Raw genomic sequence first — 17,530 nt, 5'->3', positions numbered from 1 at the left:
GGGCAGAAGAGCCTTTTACCTGTGGTACTCCCCCCAGTCACCAGTCCTACCTTCTATACATCACGTGAAGAGAGATGGACTTGCAGAACTGGTTCCATCCTCTTCTCTTGCTGTCATTGCATTCCTTTCCCTCAGACACCCCACCAGTCAGCTCCAGCAGCCTGGGATGAGCCGTGATTTCCATCTCCTTTGCATATTAATGAAGATGGCTGATAAAGGAAGAGACTACAGCACACCGGTGTGCTATTCATCTAAATCTGAATCTCATGTAGCTCCACGGAAAGGCTTGTTTCTCAGGGGCAAGGTGGAGAACAGACAGTGCCCTGCCCTGTTACACAGCCCTGTCATGTGCTCTGAGAGCTGCCTTCACAGGAGCTATGACACTGCTGGCTAATTTGGATCAGAAGAGATAGCCGAGCTCACATCAGTCACTCCTCTGGAGAAGAGGGTGCCGAGGGACTGGGGCTTTACTCCTCAAGGGCATCCACTTAGCTCTGCTAATCCTTTTCCAGTTCGACAGCTGTCCCATGGCACTTTGCCACCTATGAGGCTGTTGAGTGCGAAATTTCCTTGCTTTGCAGCTAGCTCTGCAAAATCTACATTATTAGGGTTTCAAAAAGTTATTCCTGGTCCAAGATAAACAAAGAAACCCAAGCTCCCTGTGAGACCAGTCTCCTGAAGGCAGAGACTTGAGAGGGCAGATTAGAAAATAAAAGGAGAAAGAAATATATATATCGTGGCCAAACTATGACTAAGGCAGAGATAGGATAACGGCTTTCAGTTCTTTGAAGAACATAAACACGACAGTGCGAGAGCAGATACAGTTCAACAAGAGAGATGAGCCTGAGCAGAGAAAAACTTTTGCTGTGGGTTAAGGAGAAGATTTGAGGCCACTGTGGCGGTTGTGTGTTATCCAGAGAGAGAAGCAGGAGTCCAGTGGCTGCCATCCATTTAACATGGACAGGCGCACACATAGGGAAGATGCCTGGATGGCGTGGTGATGGCAAGCTGACCTAAAACCAGATGGGAGAAAACAGTGAAAGTCTTCTTCTTGATGGGTTATCCATCTCACGTTCACGTGGCTTTGGAGAGCAAGGTTTTGGTTAACCTGTTACACCCATGTTGTGTCTCCTCTCTCTTCCAGCACCTAAACATGAAGGAGAGCCATGGTGGGCGACTGTCTTCCTTGTCTCTCACTTACCATTTTCTTGTTTTACAGTGACTTTGCCTCTTGCCTTGGGAAGATGTAATGGAGTACGTGACCTTTTCAGGTCTCTTCCCACCCTTTGAGGCTGTTAGGCCGAAGGGGAGTGGAATAAATCCTTTCTGTGCATTCCTCTCACCTTCTGTTATATGAAACTATATGGAGTTGTATGTGTATGTAGCTGTTCTTTATCCCCTGAGGGTTTCTAAAGCACTGAAAATTGGGTGTGTACTCTGCCTGGCCTTCATGGAGACAAAGTCACCATGGCCAACCTTCCCCGGTCCACCACCTTTGTGACACACTGGTGTCTCTGCTACAAGATGGCTCTCATTCTCCTTGGTGACCTAGGGAAATCATCTGTCCTGGTACAGCCATTTCAGACATCCTTTTGAGGTCTAATGTCCCTCTCTTACTCTTCTTATGGTGTAATGTCGAATAGCAACCTGCACTATGCTCATGTCCCACAGACCTACTAGTCCACGCTCCAACCAAACTCCAAGAGGCATTGCAGGTATGTTTTTCTGACCAAGATGGATTGCTTTTTATTCAACAGAGATACAGGGCTGAGAGACCAAGATAGGTTACAAAACTCCAGGTAAAGCACATCCATGTTTAAAAGAATCTGTTCTCATACACTTGAGGTATCTGAATGCCCAGGGTACAACTGGTGCAGCCAGCCCTGGCAGAGGATCGGGCTTTGTCAAATAGTGTTTACATTAAAGAAACAATACCAAAACTTCAATGAGTCCTTAATTAAAAAGTGCAAGGCCTCAGAACTGAAGGAGCACATTATATTTAAATCCCTTGGTACTTTGCACCAAGAAATTATCCTTATATATGTAATATCTGGATGCCATCTCCTTCCAAGGGGTCAGATGTATACTTCTCAAGCAGTTCTGAGACCAATGTGGCAAGACATTTAAATAATATGGTTAAAATAGGGGCACTAAGAGATCTTGGTTTTGCTTTTCAGCCCTTCTAAATCAAACAAAGTGAACGTGACAGAGGAAAAAGCAAAGGATTTCCATTCTTTAAAGAAAGTCACCTGAAAGCATCTGTAAAAGTTAGCTTCACTGCCAAATTTGTGATCAGGCATCTGGGAGAGGTTTCATGGGTAGAACACTGCAGTGAAAAATTGTTTCATCAAGAAATCCAATGTAATACTATGCAAGAGAGAAGAACTGGTATTGCTACATCTTTCAAATTGATCATGGGTATGTGGGCTTTTTTTCATAAAGATTTAGCTGCTGCAATAATTGTGTGTTGTGGTATTTCTGGAATTATCTTGCAGCTGAAGCCCTTCTGATTACAGAGAAAAGCATAAAAATGTGACATCTGGATATATAGATGTCCTGGGCATGGTCTTTGCAGTCTCTTTAAAATAAGCAGTGGTGAAACTTAAATTAGGAGTAGAGAAGATGATCTTCATGTTCTGAGGAACATTGCAGATGGTGCATCTTCCAGCAACATGATAACAAAACTCAACCAAAGGATTTTCCAATGACCATCAGTCTGGGCATAAATATTTGCTTGGTGGTTGCCAACCTCCTTAATCCTACAGGAGAGCATGAGTGAATCATTCATAGGGAAGAAGAAAGGTTGGAAAACTCTGATGTGTTTAAGAAGTTGGATTTCACACTGTCTGTTATCCTCTTGTAATGATCACTATCACCTGAGGGCTATTCCTCATGGGAGCATGAAGCAGAGCTACTACTACCCTTTCAGCAAGGCTTGAAGAGGGGTGGCGGTGAAATTCAGTGAAACACAAGATTGGTTTGACAGGCTGCTCAGAGAAGTTGTGGATGCCCCATCTCTGGAGGCATTAAAGGTCAGCTTGGATAGAGTCCTGGGCAGCCAGATAGAGTGGCTGGCAACTTTGTTTATGGCAGGGATTTGGAGCTCGATGATCTTTAAGGTCCCCTCTAACCCAAGACATTCTATTATTCTATATGGGGAGACCTCACCAGAGCAAATGTCCTGGAGACATCCAAGGCGAGGCTGGATGGGGCTCTGAGCAGCCTGATCTAGCTGTAGATGTCCCTGCTCTTTTCAGGGGAGTTGGACTAGATGATTTTTAAGGATCCCTTCCAACTCCAATGATTCTACGATCCCGTGATTCTATGAAACTGTGCAAAACAAGGAGCACTTCAGCTCTCAGCATGGGGCAGGGAAAAACTGGAGGCAGGGAAGCGTTTTATCTTCATTTTTTCTTGTAGTACTGCAAGATCAGGGTTATGCACATTGGGAGAGCAAAAGCTGGGTCCACCTGAGCATCTTCTGCTGCCAGACAAATCCTAGAGGAGTCATACACTTTCCTAGATGCTGACAGGCTTGTCAATTTGGGGCTGTCTGTTGACGTGAAGCAAAGGCAACCTAGAATAGATCTTCTGTCACTGCAATAGTATTAGAAAAATTTTTCTACTTCTTCAGTCTTGGAAGAGAGCTGCAGCGATTGCCCTCCCTGAGAGCAGCTCTCTGTAGCTTGGGATAATGCAGTGTAATTCGGACAGCGTGGGAAAATCCTCTGAGCTACCCCAGAGAGACAAGGAGAAGATATCTGGGGGGAGGACGTGGACCTCCCTTTACAGGAGGTCCTTGAGGGCAGGTTACACAAACATCTGTCAGCAGGGCCATGGCAGAGCTGATCCTGCCTTGGGGGGACATAATGGAGTACGTGACCTTTTCAGGTCCCTTCCCACCCTCTGAGGTTATGAGAGGGGCTGGGTGGGGGGGAGGAGGGATGTGGAATAAATCCTTTCTGTGCACTCCTCTGACCTGCAGCTATATGGAGCTATATGGAGCTGTGTGTGTGCATATGGCTGTATTTGTTGGGTACAGGCAGTGCCAGACTGAATGCTAACGTGTAGGCTGAGACCAGAAACACATGCAGCTCTTTGGAACTCTTCAGTGCTTACATCTGTCCTGTGTGCCTGCCCATCTTTTTTTTTTTTTTTTGCTGCATTAACCATGGGTACAGATCCGGAGGGGCAGGGCTGAGACTTCTGCGGAGGGAGAAGTGAGGCAAGGAGATCCTAATCTGGAGATAAGGAACTATAGACCTCTGCATTCCCTTATCCATGCTGAGCAGCCCCAGCTCTCTCAGCCTGTCCTTATAGAGGAGGTGTTCCACTCCATGGATCATTTTTATGGCCCTCCTTTGGTCTGTAGCCCCCAGATGCTATGGAACCATCAACTAAAAATACCCAAAGGTCTTACAAACTCCCGTGACGTGAGCCTGGGCTGTGTTACATCACTAGGAACACCTGTAGCGGCCACGTGAGAGACTTGGGCTGGTTCCATGAGATGGAAATTTCCTTTCATTGCAGACAGCGGTGATGGCAGTGAGCAGCATCAGCTCCTTTTTGTGAGCAGCTCCCACGCCGGCTTCATGCAGGAGTTAGCTGAGGACATTCCCTTGAATGGACGGCATCTGGGCTGTGCCTGTACCCTCACGGGGAAGGAATTCGGGGTGGAGCCTGGAGAAACAATCCCAGCTTCGTAGTGGTGATTAAAACGGCCGTTAGATTACAGCACCGGATCAGGTCAGATTAAACAATGAGGTCAGATGACGGAAAGGAGCCATCTGTGCGTTGCAGAGGGCTGGGATCGCTCTGGGGACAGAGTGTGACCTGATGTCCCACAGCCTGCTGTTGTCACCGCAGCCGCTGCTTCCTCCTTATGGCATCAGGTACCACTGCTGCCTCCACCGACCCCCCTCCCACTGTGCCTGGAAGGAAAAGAAAGCACCGAAATGCTCTGAAAAGAAGCACTCTGTCCAAATCTAATCAGCTTCAGATAGGGAAATACCCCCTACTGTGCAAGGGGAGGATCTGTTCCCAATTCCTTGTCTCTGTTTCCCCTTACCCCTTTGTGAGATGGGGATGTCAGGAACGGTGGGAGGAAGGCCTGGTGTCACCAGGATGGAGGCTCATTGTGCCCAAGGCATTTGGGGATGGATGGGATGGCTTCTGGGAAGGTTCAGCACGCCATGTTCATAGCACAGTTGGGAAGCATGCAGAATTGCAGAGGTGGGAAAAGCATCTTCTCCAGAAACTTAAATGCATCACTTACGTTTGTCCATCTTCTCCAGTCCTTACCTTTTGCTACCATGGGGTTCTCCAGCTTCTGTGCCCCAAGAAGTGCTACAGAGTGTTGACTGTGTGTAATGGCATTGTGGATGTCCCAATGTCCCTGTGATGTCTGCATGGGCAGTCAGATGTGACACAGGACTTACAGGGCAGAATTTGGGTGCCTGGCAGGATACCTAGTTAACCCCTAGGTTAACACTAGGCACATCTTTGTAAAAAATATTTACTTATTTTCTCTCTACATTTATTTTGGTATAAAAATGATCGTTAACATTACATTACTTCTTTTTCATTTCTTTCCAGGATGGATTTAGGCCAACTCAGCAAGGAACTGTGGAGAGGCTCAGAGGCTGCAGATGCCGATATAGCACAACCATCCGCTTCCTCCCCCATCCCCACTATAGTCTAATGTTGATTTCTAAATGTTAGTGACAGCTTAATTCTTTGAGTGTACAATTGGCAGTTTTCTTCTGTCATTAATCATAACGACTCTGGGCTGCTGGCAAGAGCTGATAGAGTGAGGCTGGAGTTTCCCAAGAAGCATCACAGGGGTCCCAAATGCTTTGAATTAGTAAAGACAGTAAAAATGTTTTTCTAGAGGACAGCCCTGCTTGCAAGGTGCTGAAGGGGTCGGTCAGGACTTTCCCTTAGTGATGACCACAGTGCTCTCTGCAAACACTTTCTGTCCTTGAGAAGCAACAGCCAGCAGGTAACCAGAGTTACACAGGAACCATCCCCTGCCCCATCCCCTTGCCCCATTGGGCTTTCCCATTATCTGCAAGGGGAACGCATGCTGCTCTTTGCAGCCCAGAGCTCAGTTGCTGTGGGGATTATCGACTAAGAGGTGGACTGGAAAAAGCCCTAATCTCTTTCCTGCCAAACTTTGTGCTTATCTACAAACCAAAAAGGCCATGTTGGGTTGTGTATTTTTTTTTTTTTTTTTTTTCCTTTTTCAAGACTTCAGTGATTTATGAGTTCCCAGAGTTACTGCTTTTTTTCTTTCTTCATTTGCCACCTCTGCTGGCATGGAGAATGAGCCAGCTTCTCCTAAAAGAACATCTCTCATGAGGTCTGAGTAGCTTCAAGGAATCTTTGGGTGTATAAAAATGACACAGAGGTGCTTTAGGTACTTCCTAGAGCAGTACAGCTCCATGGGGCCTTCTCCTTCCAGCACACCCTTTACTGGGGTGCCAGTATTGGGGAGAGAAAGAAATTGGCTATAAGAGAAGACAGAAGAGCATCCTGCCTCCTTTTGCAGTGGGAGTCCAGAGACAAAGGAAACTTTGTCTTGCTTGAAATATAAGCATGAAAATGTATGACTGTCTGCAGAATCATAGAATGGCTTGAGTTGGAAGGGACCTCCAAGGTCATTTATTTCCATTCCCCCTCTCATGGGCTGGTTTCCCCCCACCAGATCAGGCTGTCCAGGGCCCCATCCAACCCGGCCTTCAACACCTACAAGAGTGGGGCATCCACATGGCCTGTCCTTCAGAACGTGCAGGGATAAGAGAGCAGAATTGAGAATATCCCACATCCCATGCCTTCCTGGTGAGACTGTCTCCTTGCATGTATTTCACTACCTTCCATAGTACAGGTATCATGATGGAATTTGGTTGGGGGTTAAGCCAGCCCCGACGGAACTTCTCCACACATTAGAGGTATGGAGAAGATGAGGAAAGACAGAGCATGCCCCTGATGCTAATCTCTCTGCCCTGATTCCTTGCAAACTCTTATTTTTCTCTATCACTCAGCTTTTGACACATGGCCTATAAAAAAGACATTATGGACATTTTAAAGGTTCCTTCTTGCTCCAGTGCTTAACAACATGCATGTTTACTTAGTTATTCTTCACTTTGGAGTGAAGCAGCGCTTTGCCCTGTTGAGCAAGTTACCATGATTAATTGTGCTAGGCAGAAACATGAATGGAGTTGATCTTGGCTGCTGGGAAATACTCGCTGGAAGAGCGAGAAGGTAAGTGTATCTCATACTGGAACAGGCTGCCCAGCGAGGTGGTGGTCACCATCTGTGGAGGTGTTCAAGAAAAGGGCAGATGTGGCACTGAGAGATATGGTCAGTGGGCAATATTGGTGGTAGATCAGCGGTTGGACTAGATGGTACTAGAGGTCTTTTCCAACCTTTATGATGCCATGACTCTGTGATTCATTGGATGTGCCTTAGCTGTGCCTCTCATCGCAGAATAAAAAAGCACTCCAAGGGGATGTCCTTCACTCTGATGTGACATTTCCACCTCTGCATGGAGTGGCACCAGCCAATGTCATCCTCTCATGCAAGGGACCTAATGCTCTTGTGAGACCACCTTCAAGGTATTGCATATATATGCAGCATACATAGCAACCCCAAAGCTTTCAACGTCAGACACAGCATGAAGAAAAGGGAAATAGATGGAGAAAACTGGACTGAATTTGTTGGAGATTATTGTTCGGAGGTGGAAAAAGAAAGCAGCTGGTTACCAGTGCACTCTGATCAGCCTCTCTGCTTTCCAGCACATCTCTTCTCAGCATTTGCTCTATATCCTGCTGTCCTTGCGCCCCCCTTATAGATATCTTACAGGCACTGAATGCAGGAGAAAATCACTGGTGAGGCATCAACAGCTTACATTTTAAGAGAAAGGTGTAATCCGTAGGGTAGCTTAGTTTGAACTTTCTGGTGTCTTGTCTAACTCAACGACATTCCCTCAGATCATCTGATATTGCAGAGGCTCTGAGACACCTTCCATGGCCTTCATGCTGCTCTTTTGAAAGGCTTGAGGTTCTGTTGTCCCTGCATCAAAAGAGCAGTGCAGAGGGCTGCTTACAGAAGACTCCTGTGTCCTCTTTGTCAAGGGACACTTCTCAGAGCACAGAAAGAAATTCCCACTGTGACACTGTAGGCTGAAAGCACTCCTCTGTAGTGTCTCAAACATGAACGAAGAACATAAGAATGGGAAGAATATTAAAGAAGACATCTAGAAGCTGCACTGCTGGGAGGGCTGATGAATTCCCCTCCGTGTCCTTCATGCTGGCAATACCAATGACTTTGCAGTTCTTCGCTATGAATCTAACTTTACCTCCTCCCTGAGGGGGCAGACCTATCCCAACTCATGCAACCTAATCAATGTGACGTAGTTTCTGTGAGCTCAGCAAGGCCTCAAGCAGGCTTCATAAAAGAGAAACAACAAAGATTTTTTGAAATACTGGATGTGTCCAGAAACCCTCAAGGTATTCCTTCTGCCACAGCACTTATTCAGTTTTTTTTTATATTTCACAGAGCTTTTTTCTCCTAAAGGAAAACTCATTACAGTCATATTATCAGACTGATTTTCTTAAAGATCAATAGCTGTGCTCCTGCACAAAAGCTAACACACAATTGCTGCTTGCTTGCAGGAGAGCTCATCCTGGCTCATGGGAGACCTCACTGCAGCCTTCCAGTACTTGAAAGGAGCTTACAAGCAGGAGGATGACTTGACTTTTTACATTGTCTGACAGTGATAGGATAAAGAGGAGTGGCTTTAAACTAAAAGAGGGGAAATATAGGATAGATACTCAGAAGAAATTCTTTACTCAGATGCTGGTGAGGCACTGGCATAGGCTGTGCAGAGAAGCTGTCATTGCCCCATCTCTGGAGGCTTCCAAGGCCAGGGCCCTGGGCAGTCTCATCCGGTGGGTGGCAACCAGCCCACAAGAGGGAGATTGGAACTAGATGACCTTTGAGGTCCCTTCCAACCTCAGCCATTCTGTGATTCTATATAACAGGGCATTTTCCAGCCTTGAAGGAGGTACTTACAGAGATAAGTTTACTGTCATAACACTGAAAATAGGCTCCATATTTCCGTCTCTGCCTGATAAATATCCTTCCACTTAGATGATGGGTAGGTAAATCCCAAAGTGTCATCATTTGAGGATCAAATGAAGTACCAATATCCAGTTCTCCATCATTCAGCCTTCACTCCTGCCTAGGACATAGAATCATAGAATGGCTTAGGTTGGAAGAGACTTTAAAGATCATCTAGTTCCAACCTCTCTGCCATGGGCTGGGTTGCCACCCAACAGACCAGGCTGCCCAGGGCCCCATGCAACTTGGCCTTGAGCACCTCCAGGGATGGGGCACCCATGACAAAGCATGAAGGAAGGGAAACAGATGGAGAAAACTGGACATCGCTTCACATTTTGGCTTCTCAGCTTTTAACCTAGTTGAGCCTTGAGACAGCAGATAGGAGAGACTTTGACTGCAATTCCTTCAGTCTGCATGATCTGTTCCTGGGGTGGCCTGGCAATTAACTTCTTTTATGCCATGCATCATTTTCCCTCAGCATGGTGCTAGGAGGTGATGAATATCACTACAATAAGCTGCCAGTTCTCCTTTTGTGTGTTTATCTGCCTATGGCAGTTGCCTGATGATTCGTTTCTTATTTGGATGGATCAGCACCACAGTAAACCACACGGCAGTTATCCCTGGGTTTGCAGCAACTGGATGCACCCCTATTTCCTCCTCCTTTGTGCCAATGAAGGAAAAAACACATTGTCCTCTGATCTACAAATTGCTTTGTCAGATACAATGATTTTTATTCCAGCTCTTAATTTGCTTAACATTTTAAGTCTGGTGCCACATTCACTTCTGCTCTGATACTCAGCCAATTGCTCCTGTTCTAGCAAAGTGGGTGCAAATTGATAATCTTCTTGATTAACTTGCAGGGACAGTCTGTAGGTTTGAGACACTGGGGAATCAAGCTTAAGGCTTGATTTTCTGCACAAATTCACCTCCTACACAGTGCCAAGTGATACAACTGGGACTATGATATAGCACAGCAAGTTGGGCTCTGGTCTTTTTAGAAAATATGCTGTGTATGGGTTACAGCAAGCATGGGAGGATGCTGCATGTTTTGGTAAATGGAGGCTTGGTTCATGGGAAAAAAGCCTCTCTCAAGAAGTGAAGGAAGATTTCTTCCAGAGGCCAATCACACACACGGAGCATTCTTTTTCATCACATTCTTTAAAGGCACCCCAGGGAGAAATTTGGGATCAATCTTCAACGAACATTCAGAGAAATAAGTTTACTTAATGATGTTCATTGCTATTCCTCCTCTCCCTCGAGATGCTGTCAGTAAGGCATGCATCTTTGGTCAGGGCTGCCAGCTCAGACACATCAGGGTATAGCACTGCTATGACCACTGAAAGGAACCATTCCAGCTCTTTGTATGCTCCATAAATGAATTTTTTTACCTCTACAGGAGTGTGAGTGTACATATCAGGGAAAAACACAGAAGAATGCTAACCAGAGCAAATATTTAACCCACATATATGATTCAAGCCCTTCAGCAAGAAGTTCTCTCCCCATCCAGTGGTGACTGCATCAAACAACATCTGATATATCTGCTGCAGCCTCTGGCTAACAAAATCAGCTTTTATTTATCTGCTGTAGGTAGAAACATAAAACCGTTGAGGTTGGAAAAGACCTCTAAGACCATCCAGTCCAACTGTCGATCTACCACCAATGTTGCCCACTAACCACGTCGCTCAGTGTCACATCTGCCCTTTGCTTGAACACCTCCAGGGATGGTGACACCACCCTGGGCTGTCTGTTCCAACGCATTACCACTCTTTTGGAGAAGAGGTTTTTCCTAATATCCAACGTGAACCTCCCCTGGCACTACTTTGGGCCATTCTCTCATGTCTTAGGTAGTGGCTATAAGACACAGAAGACTGTTTTGCTCCTGTTGGAGGTGACATGATCAGGAACACAGCATTGCACACTCCTCAGGAGCCATCACATTAATTATGTTTGCATTAACTGGGCACTTTCATGCTCACAATCTGAGGTGTTGGGGATACTGTAAACACCCTCCTTAAGCAATATTTCCATAGCCACAGCCATCGCTTTTGGGAGATATACGTTGACATTTAATTGCCTTTTATAGATATATATTGGGGATATATGTATACACACACACACACACACACACATATATATGTGAGACATATTCATGCATCTTCTTTTGAACAACAACCAAAAAAAAAAAAAAAAAAGAACAGCCAGTATTACCAGCAAGTGACTTCAAGCAAGCTGAAGAGCCTTTTATCCTGTATTTGGGAGACTGAAAGGGGATTTCTAACGATGGAAAGTGGAAGAGACTGCCCTCGCGTGGTGATTAAACAAAATATCCTTTTCTAACAGCTGGCTGTCCCAAGATTAAGGGATTCCCAGGAAGATAAACTCTGGAGGGGGTTCCCTGGGTCACATTTGTATTCAGACCAGAAGCACTGGGGATTGGAGAGATGAGTGAGAGGATATCCTTTTCCCAGATTTAACACAATTGCTCTCTAGGAAAGAAACACATTCCCAAGCTACTGTCTGTTAACACAAGGGAAGGGAAGGGAAGGGAAGGGAAGGGAAGGGAAGGGAAGGGAAGGGAAGGGAAGGGAAGGGAAGGGAAGGGAAGGGAAGGGAAGGGAAGGGAAGGGAAGGGAAGGGAAGGGAAGGGAAGGGAAGGGAAGGGAAGGGAAGGGAAGGGAAGGGAAGGGAAGATGATGATGTAGAAGGACTTCTCATGGTGCGGAAGGACTTTTCTTCTCCCCAGTTGCATGGCTGAGGACAGACTGTTATCTTGAAAACGGATGTGGGAATAACCTCCAAAAATTTGTGGACAAAGTTCAGCCACAATGCTGACTCTACAGCCAGCAAGCTGAGACCTGTGTTGATCCCAAAGTGACCATCCATGTGGATGCAATGCTACATCTTGGGCATGCTTTGCTGCCTTCACATCTGTTATTACCTCCAACTTTTATGCAGGTTGGATCACAGAAAAAAAATGGGGCACATTCTGGGCTCAGACCTGCTCACAGGAAGGTGGCTAAGGAGCTGTTCTGCTCCACCGAAGAGCAGACACCATCTTTGTTATCACTCTAGATTCTCTCCCCAGTGACCCTTTCCCCACCTATCTCCATTGACAGACATCCAGCCGGTCTGGTACTGCTGACAGTATGACTGGAAAACTTTCTCTCCCCAACGTGAAGATGCTCATGGAATCCTCAAGCAGTGCCTTGGCAATATACTCATCAAGATGAAGCAGCTTCTGTTCACCTCCTTAGCAGACAAGATGAAAAAAATGCATCAGCTAAAGTCATGGTCTGAGAAACTCCCCACAGTTGAAGAGGTACCCAGTTGTTGCAACTGGTCTGCTACTATCAGTTCATTAGAGGAGCTCTTCCATGGCTGAACTACCTGAGGTCTATGTAGGCAGAAGAAAGAACTGTTAGCAGATACCTGGTTCAACAGTGAGGGCCAACTGAGCATGCACCAAAGCTATGCCTATGAGTCAATCATCTTATGCCATTAATAGTGAGCAGCCCAAGAGCTTCTTTTGTGTGGTAGTTGGTTTCATGTCAGGATTTTCTTTTGGGTAGGGGTACCTCTTCAAGTTACACCTGCACAGAGAACCTTTATAGCTTGATGTCAAGAGACTGCTTACTAATACAGATCCTTGGTAAGTGACTATAAGTTTGTTTAAGCTTTCTTAGCTGAAACAGTTGAAAGTCTGATGAGAAGTGGTGGTGACCTAGAGCTCCAACTTTAAGAAACAGTTTGCTCTTTCATCTCCCTTTCTCAAAGATCTTTCCTGAAATCTCTCCCAGGAAGATCTGTGCTGTATTTCTCCAGTTAGAAATCAGCAGTGTGGAGAGACCAGTCTCTGAGAAACCTTATCTAGCTGCTCATTGTCCTGTCCCCGTTCATTGTGTCGGAGTTGGACTAGATGACCTTTAAGCATCCCTTCCAACACAAACAATTCTACTATATGAGATTTTTTTTTTTTGCACTAGTTACCCAAGTATGCTGGTAAAAGATATATTGTACTATCTTCATTTTACAGAGGAGGGAAACCAAGACATTGGTGAAAGACTTGCCCAAAGTCTGAGAAGAAAATGAATGAACCCTGAGGTGGCTGTTTAAAGATGTAATGATTGAACCTGATTTCTTTATGTTGCTGATTTTGCAATGTTCTTTCTATAAACATCTGGTACAAAGTCCCAGCACAGGAGATTTTGTGAAAAAAAATCCACAAGACAAACATGGATTAACTCCTCCTATTAGGAGAACCTAGGTTAGCAAACTTTCTAAGTAATTCAGCATAGCAGAACCCATGTGAAAGATGCCTCCATTATCTTGGGGAAATTCTCTAAAAAGCCATCTGTTAGCATGCTCAACATAGTTATGGCACTTGGGAATGTGGCTTAGTGGGCATAGTAGTGATGAGTTGATGATTGGACTAGATGACCGTAGTGTTCTTTTCCAACCTTAATGATTCTATATGGACCCACAACCAATCTTGTGGTTCTATAAATATTCAGTCACATCATAGAGACATTAAAAATGAGCAATGCTGCAAACGTAGTAATGTCTCAGCAATATTACAAACTCAAAGTAATTCACCTCATTAAACACGGTGTTTTGTGGGAGGTCTTTTCCCCTTCTTATTCAGTCCTGAAGAATTGACCCCACAGTCTACTGCTCCACATGCTGGGAGCCCAACCACTGCCAGTGGTACATCATATTCTCTCCACCTCTATTTCCTATGAAAGATTTACATATCCGTCCTTTACCTTGCACATTCTGCACATTTCAGATAGATATTTTCCCTACTAACTATAAAACCTTAACTTACAGCTATTACTGGGAAAGTTCCTTGCTTAGCCCTGGCTCAGTCTGTCTCTAGTCCCATGCTCCCAGAACTCTGTTTACTGAGTCTGGACAAAGGGACGGCATAAAATTGTTCCTGAGCATTACTGAGGAGAATAATACTCTTCCATTTAAATAGAACTGATTTTGAGTGTGATTCCGTCAGCCAGGCACTTTGCATTGCAGCATGCAGCCAGGTGAGGGCAGGAGAAGCCCGTGCATTTGGTGAATAACTTGTGTGTGTATTTATAGCTGTGAAAGAGGAGGGGGGAGATGAGGGAAAAGAAGAAAGCAGCACTGCCTTGGGCTGCCCCTTGCAACAGTTATTCCTCTTTTAAAGCTTCAGAGCCAAGATGGATGCCAAAGAAGGGATAACTGGGAGGACAGGATAATAGATGATGGTGTTGAACACTCCAAGGCTGAGATGATAAAGAGCTGCTGGTATTTTGCACAATAGCAATCTCAGGTCATGGAGAAGAGTCCCCACCAGCCTCAAGAGTCACTCTCCAAAGGCCCTGGGATGGGGCAGCTCTACTCATGAACTCAGACTGGTAGGGGGGGACCACTGCACCCCAACCTCTGGTGAAGAGGGATCCCCTTTCAAGCATATGGATAAGAGTGGTAACACAGCATTCTCTATTTCTGATACAACGATGCTTCCCTTGTGAAGAAGCTGTAGGCCACCATGAGGACTCCCTTCTCTGGACTGAACAAACCAGGTGACTTGATGCAGGCTCCTCACGCACCACTGCTAACTGGTCTTACCAAGGTCATCCCAGATTTGAATGCTTTGAAATTAGCCTCTGATGTATCTACTGTCAGTGCCTCCATCTGAACCCCTTCATTCAGTACCTACAGTATTTCACAGTCCTGTCGGTCATATCAGTTAGATTCCTGTTTTCAATATAGTCTTCTTTCTGCTCCCTCCTCCACTTTTATTACTATTGTGCCTCATATGGAAGTTATGCAGGGGACTTTGTGGCTCTCATTTTCTGTGTAATGTGCCCCTAAGCACAGATGTAGTGTTCTCAGGGATACAGCTACCATGCTTTCCCTCGAGACTACTTAATACTACTTAGTTCCTGTTGGTTTTCTTGCTGTAAAATAAGCATTACTACTTGTGTATGAAAACCTAATTACCCTGGGATAGCTGGAATGTCTTTTCTATCTCCAGGCCATTCACATGGTTCATATAAATTCTGCAAGCATTTTGATGGCCTCTCCAGGTTGGATTGATGGACACAATTAATTCACAAGACAGGAGCAAATCAGAGGAGTGATGTGTCTTCCATATTCCCTTCCCTTCTCTTCCCAAAACAATGTACACCAAAGGTGCTTATAATTTACTCATGTCCATCATTTTAAGACAGCATGTTCAAGGCTTCTATTTCTTTACAGAAAGGGTTGTTAAGCACTGGAATGGGGTCCCCAGGGAGGTGGTTGAGTCACCATTCCTGGATGTGTTTAAAAACCATTTGGATGTGGTACTCAGGGACATGATTTAGTTGTTAGAGTTAGGGTGTTATGGTTAGGTTGTGGTTGGACTTGATGTTCTTTGAGGTCTTTTCCAACCTGAGTGATTCTATGACTCTGATTTTTTTATGAACTTCTCTATCATAGACTATTTTTTGACCTTCAAAGTCGGTTTTTTAAACCTCATATTTTTTCCCACCATTTTTTTTTTCCACTATGTTAGATCATGTTTGTGGGAGTCTCATTGTCCTATTCTGTGAATATTTTCACCTCAGCAGGAAGGAGCAGCATTCTGAATTTCTGACCAAAATGCTTTCTCCCAGTTCCTATGCTGGGACTTGTGTTAATTAAGAAATCAAATCAATTGTTCATTTCTGTTAACCATTCATATTATGTTCTCTTGTTGTAGCATGTTCTACATTGAAAATATATTTTACGGGCCTCAGCCAGCATTCATCTTCCCTAATTTTACCAACCTAAAAGCTCAACAGCTGAGTATTTACATACTACAAGTTTGCTTCTGAGGATGAGTTGATTTTTTTTGGTGTAGATTGGGTATATATCAGCTCTCCTATTGCCTAAAAGGGTAAAGTAATGTTTGATATTGGCTAGAGAAAACAATTGTGATATCTTTGTTTGAGTACTTGGTTACATGTGAAGAATTGGATCTGGATTTGAAACAAGCACAAAGGCAAACGGCAGCAGTAAAATAACCATAGCAACACAATATTACATGGTGTAAATGATCCCTATGGACCAAAAGAGAAGAATATCTGAATGTTTTACCCTGAAGAGATAAGAAATGACTATGATAAAATAAGACACTTATCTTGTGGTTGGGAACCCTGACCATAGAGCGTGAATGGAATGAGATGAACTTTAAGGCCTCTTCCAATTCAAGCCATTCTGTAATTCTATGATTAAGTGCTTCATTATATTTAAATGCATAGACTGTTTTTTAGCTGTTGGACAGGGGGAATGTGTTGGGTACTGCTTTGATCATCAGTTATCAGGGCACATTACTGCTGGTCTGATGAGAGCACAGGATCCTGAGTGCTGATGAATGACTTGAACTGGGAAAGAATGAAGACTTGGGGTCCTGACTGATGTGAAAACGAATTCTGGAGTGGCTTGTGTTGATTTTGAGTGGTGGTGTTCTTCTTGGGGACTGCTGAGGACCATGTTCTTGGAGTGCTTATGGTCTGTAAGGTTTTTTCCAAACCAAGCCATTGTATGATTTGTTCTATGAAGCATGTTTAAAAATAGATGGCTGTTGGGAGCTTTCCAGGATGATGTTTCTGGATGTCCTGAGAACAAAACTCAGTGGAAAAAAATCTGTCCAAATCTTTGACTTCAGCAGAGACAATCTCATGCTTTAATATAGGAACTGTAGTATGACTGATTCAAGACACAGCTAGAACAAGGTGTGCTGACAGTGTGCTTCAGTCTGTCTGATAGACATCACAGCCAACAGCCATATGGCTGAACACTAGGGTACTTTTGAGCTTTCATCCCCATCATGCTCAGAAATCTCCCCACAGTGGAGATTTTTTTCCAGAACTTTCTATCTTGCTGCACTACAGATAAGTGTTTCAGAGAATGTCCCACCAGGCTATTGGCAGACCAGGTCTATGCTCTTGGCGGTCTACTGGCACAGGTAGGGAGGACATCTGATTAATCTGAATGTCCTCAATTAGTTAAATCATCTTAGCAAATAGTTTGTTTTCTGTGTCAGGTAGACACATCTAACTCTCTCCACCTTGCCCAAGGGAATCAGCTGGCAGTGTCTTTTAAATACACAGGACTGGTCCCTAGTCCTGGAAATCCTGTGTTTCGGTAGGGTTGAATCCAATCACTGCATAATGGGTTAAATCCCAACTGCATTGCTCTGAGAGGATACTAGGACGCAGTTTCTTAGTAGAGAGAACCTTAAGCAATTCCTAAGAAATTCAGCAAGCAAAAATGTAATCAGATCCTTGCAGCTGGCATCCACAGCAAAAGGAGAAACACATGAATGTTTTACACTGGGGCAATTGCTCTTTCAAGGGATTTACCAATGGAGGACAGAGGAGAAAGGGATGGGTAGGGATCAGGT

General features: G+C 44.7%; 2 long non-coding RNA genes across 2 annotated transcripts; one reads left to right on the top strand and one right to left on the bottom strand.

Annotated features, from left to right (window-relative positions):
- Positions 1–763: 763 nt before the first annotated feature.
- LOC121109383 lies at positions 764–1,481 on the bottom strand. Its single transcript, XR_005845737.1, has 2 exons — positions 1,202–1,481; positions 764–1,013 (listed from the first exon to the last, which is right to left on the bottom strand). It is a non-coding gene; the product is annotated as an uncharacterized LOC121109383 (long non-coding RNA).
- Positions 1,482–1,590: 109 nt separating this feature from the next.
- On the top strand, positions 1,591–6,891 carry LOC121108991. The gene is made up of 3 exons (XR_005843678.1): positions 1,591–1,715; positions 4,531–4,746; positions 5,596–6,891. It is a non-coding gene; the product is annotated as an uncharacterized LOC121108991 (long non-coding RNA).
- The last annotated feature ends 10,639 nt before the right edge of the window (positions 6,892–17,530 follow it).

The sequence above is a fragment of the Gallus gallus genome, chromosome 1 (genome assembly GCF_016699485.2).
Source record: "Gallus gallus isolate bGalGal1 chromosome 1, bGalGal1.mat.broiler.GRCg7b, whole genome shotgun sequence".
Classification (NCBI taxonomy): Eukaryota; Metazoa; Chordata; class Aves; order Galliformes; family Phasianidae; genus Gallus; species Gallus gallus.
Note: the sequence above shows the minus strand (reverse complement) of the source record. Positions and strands in the feature narration are given on the sequence as shown.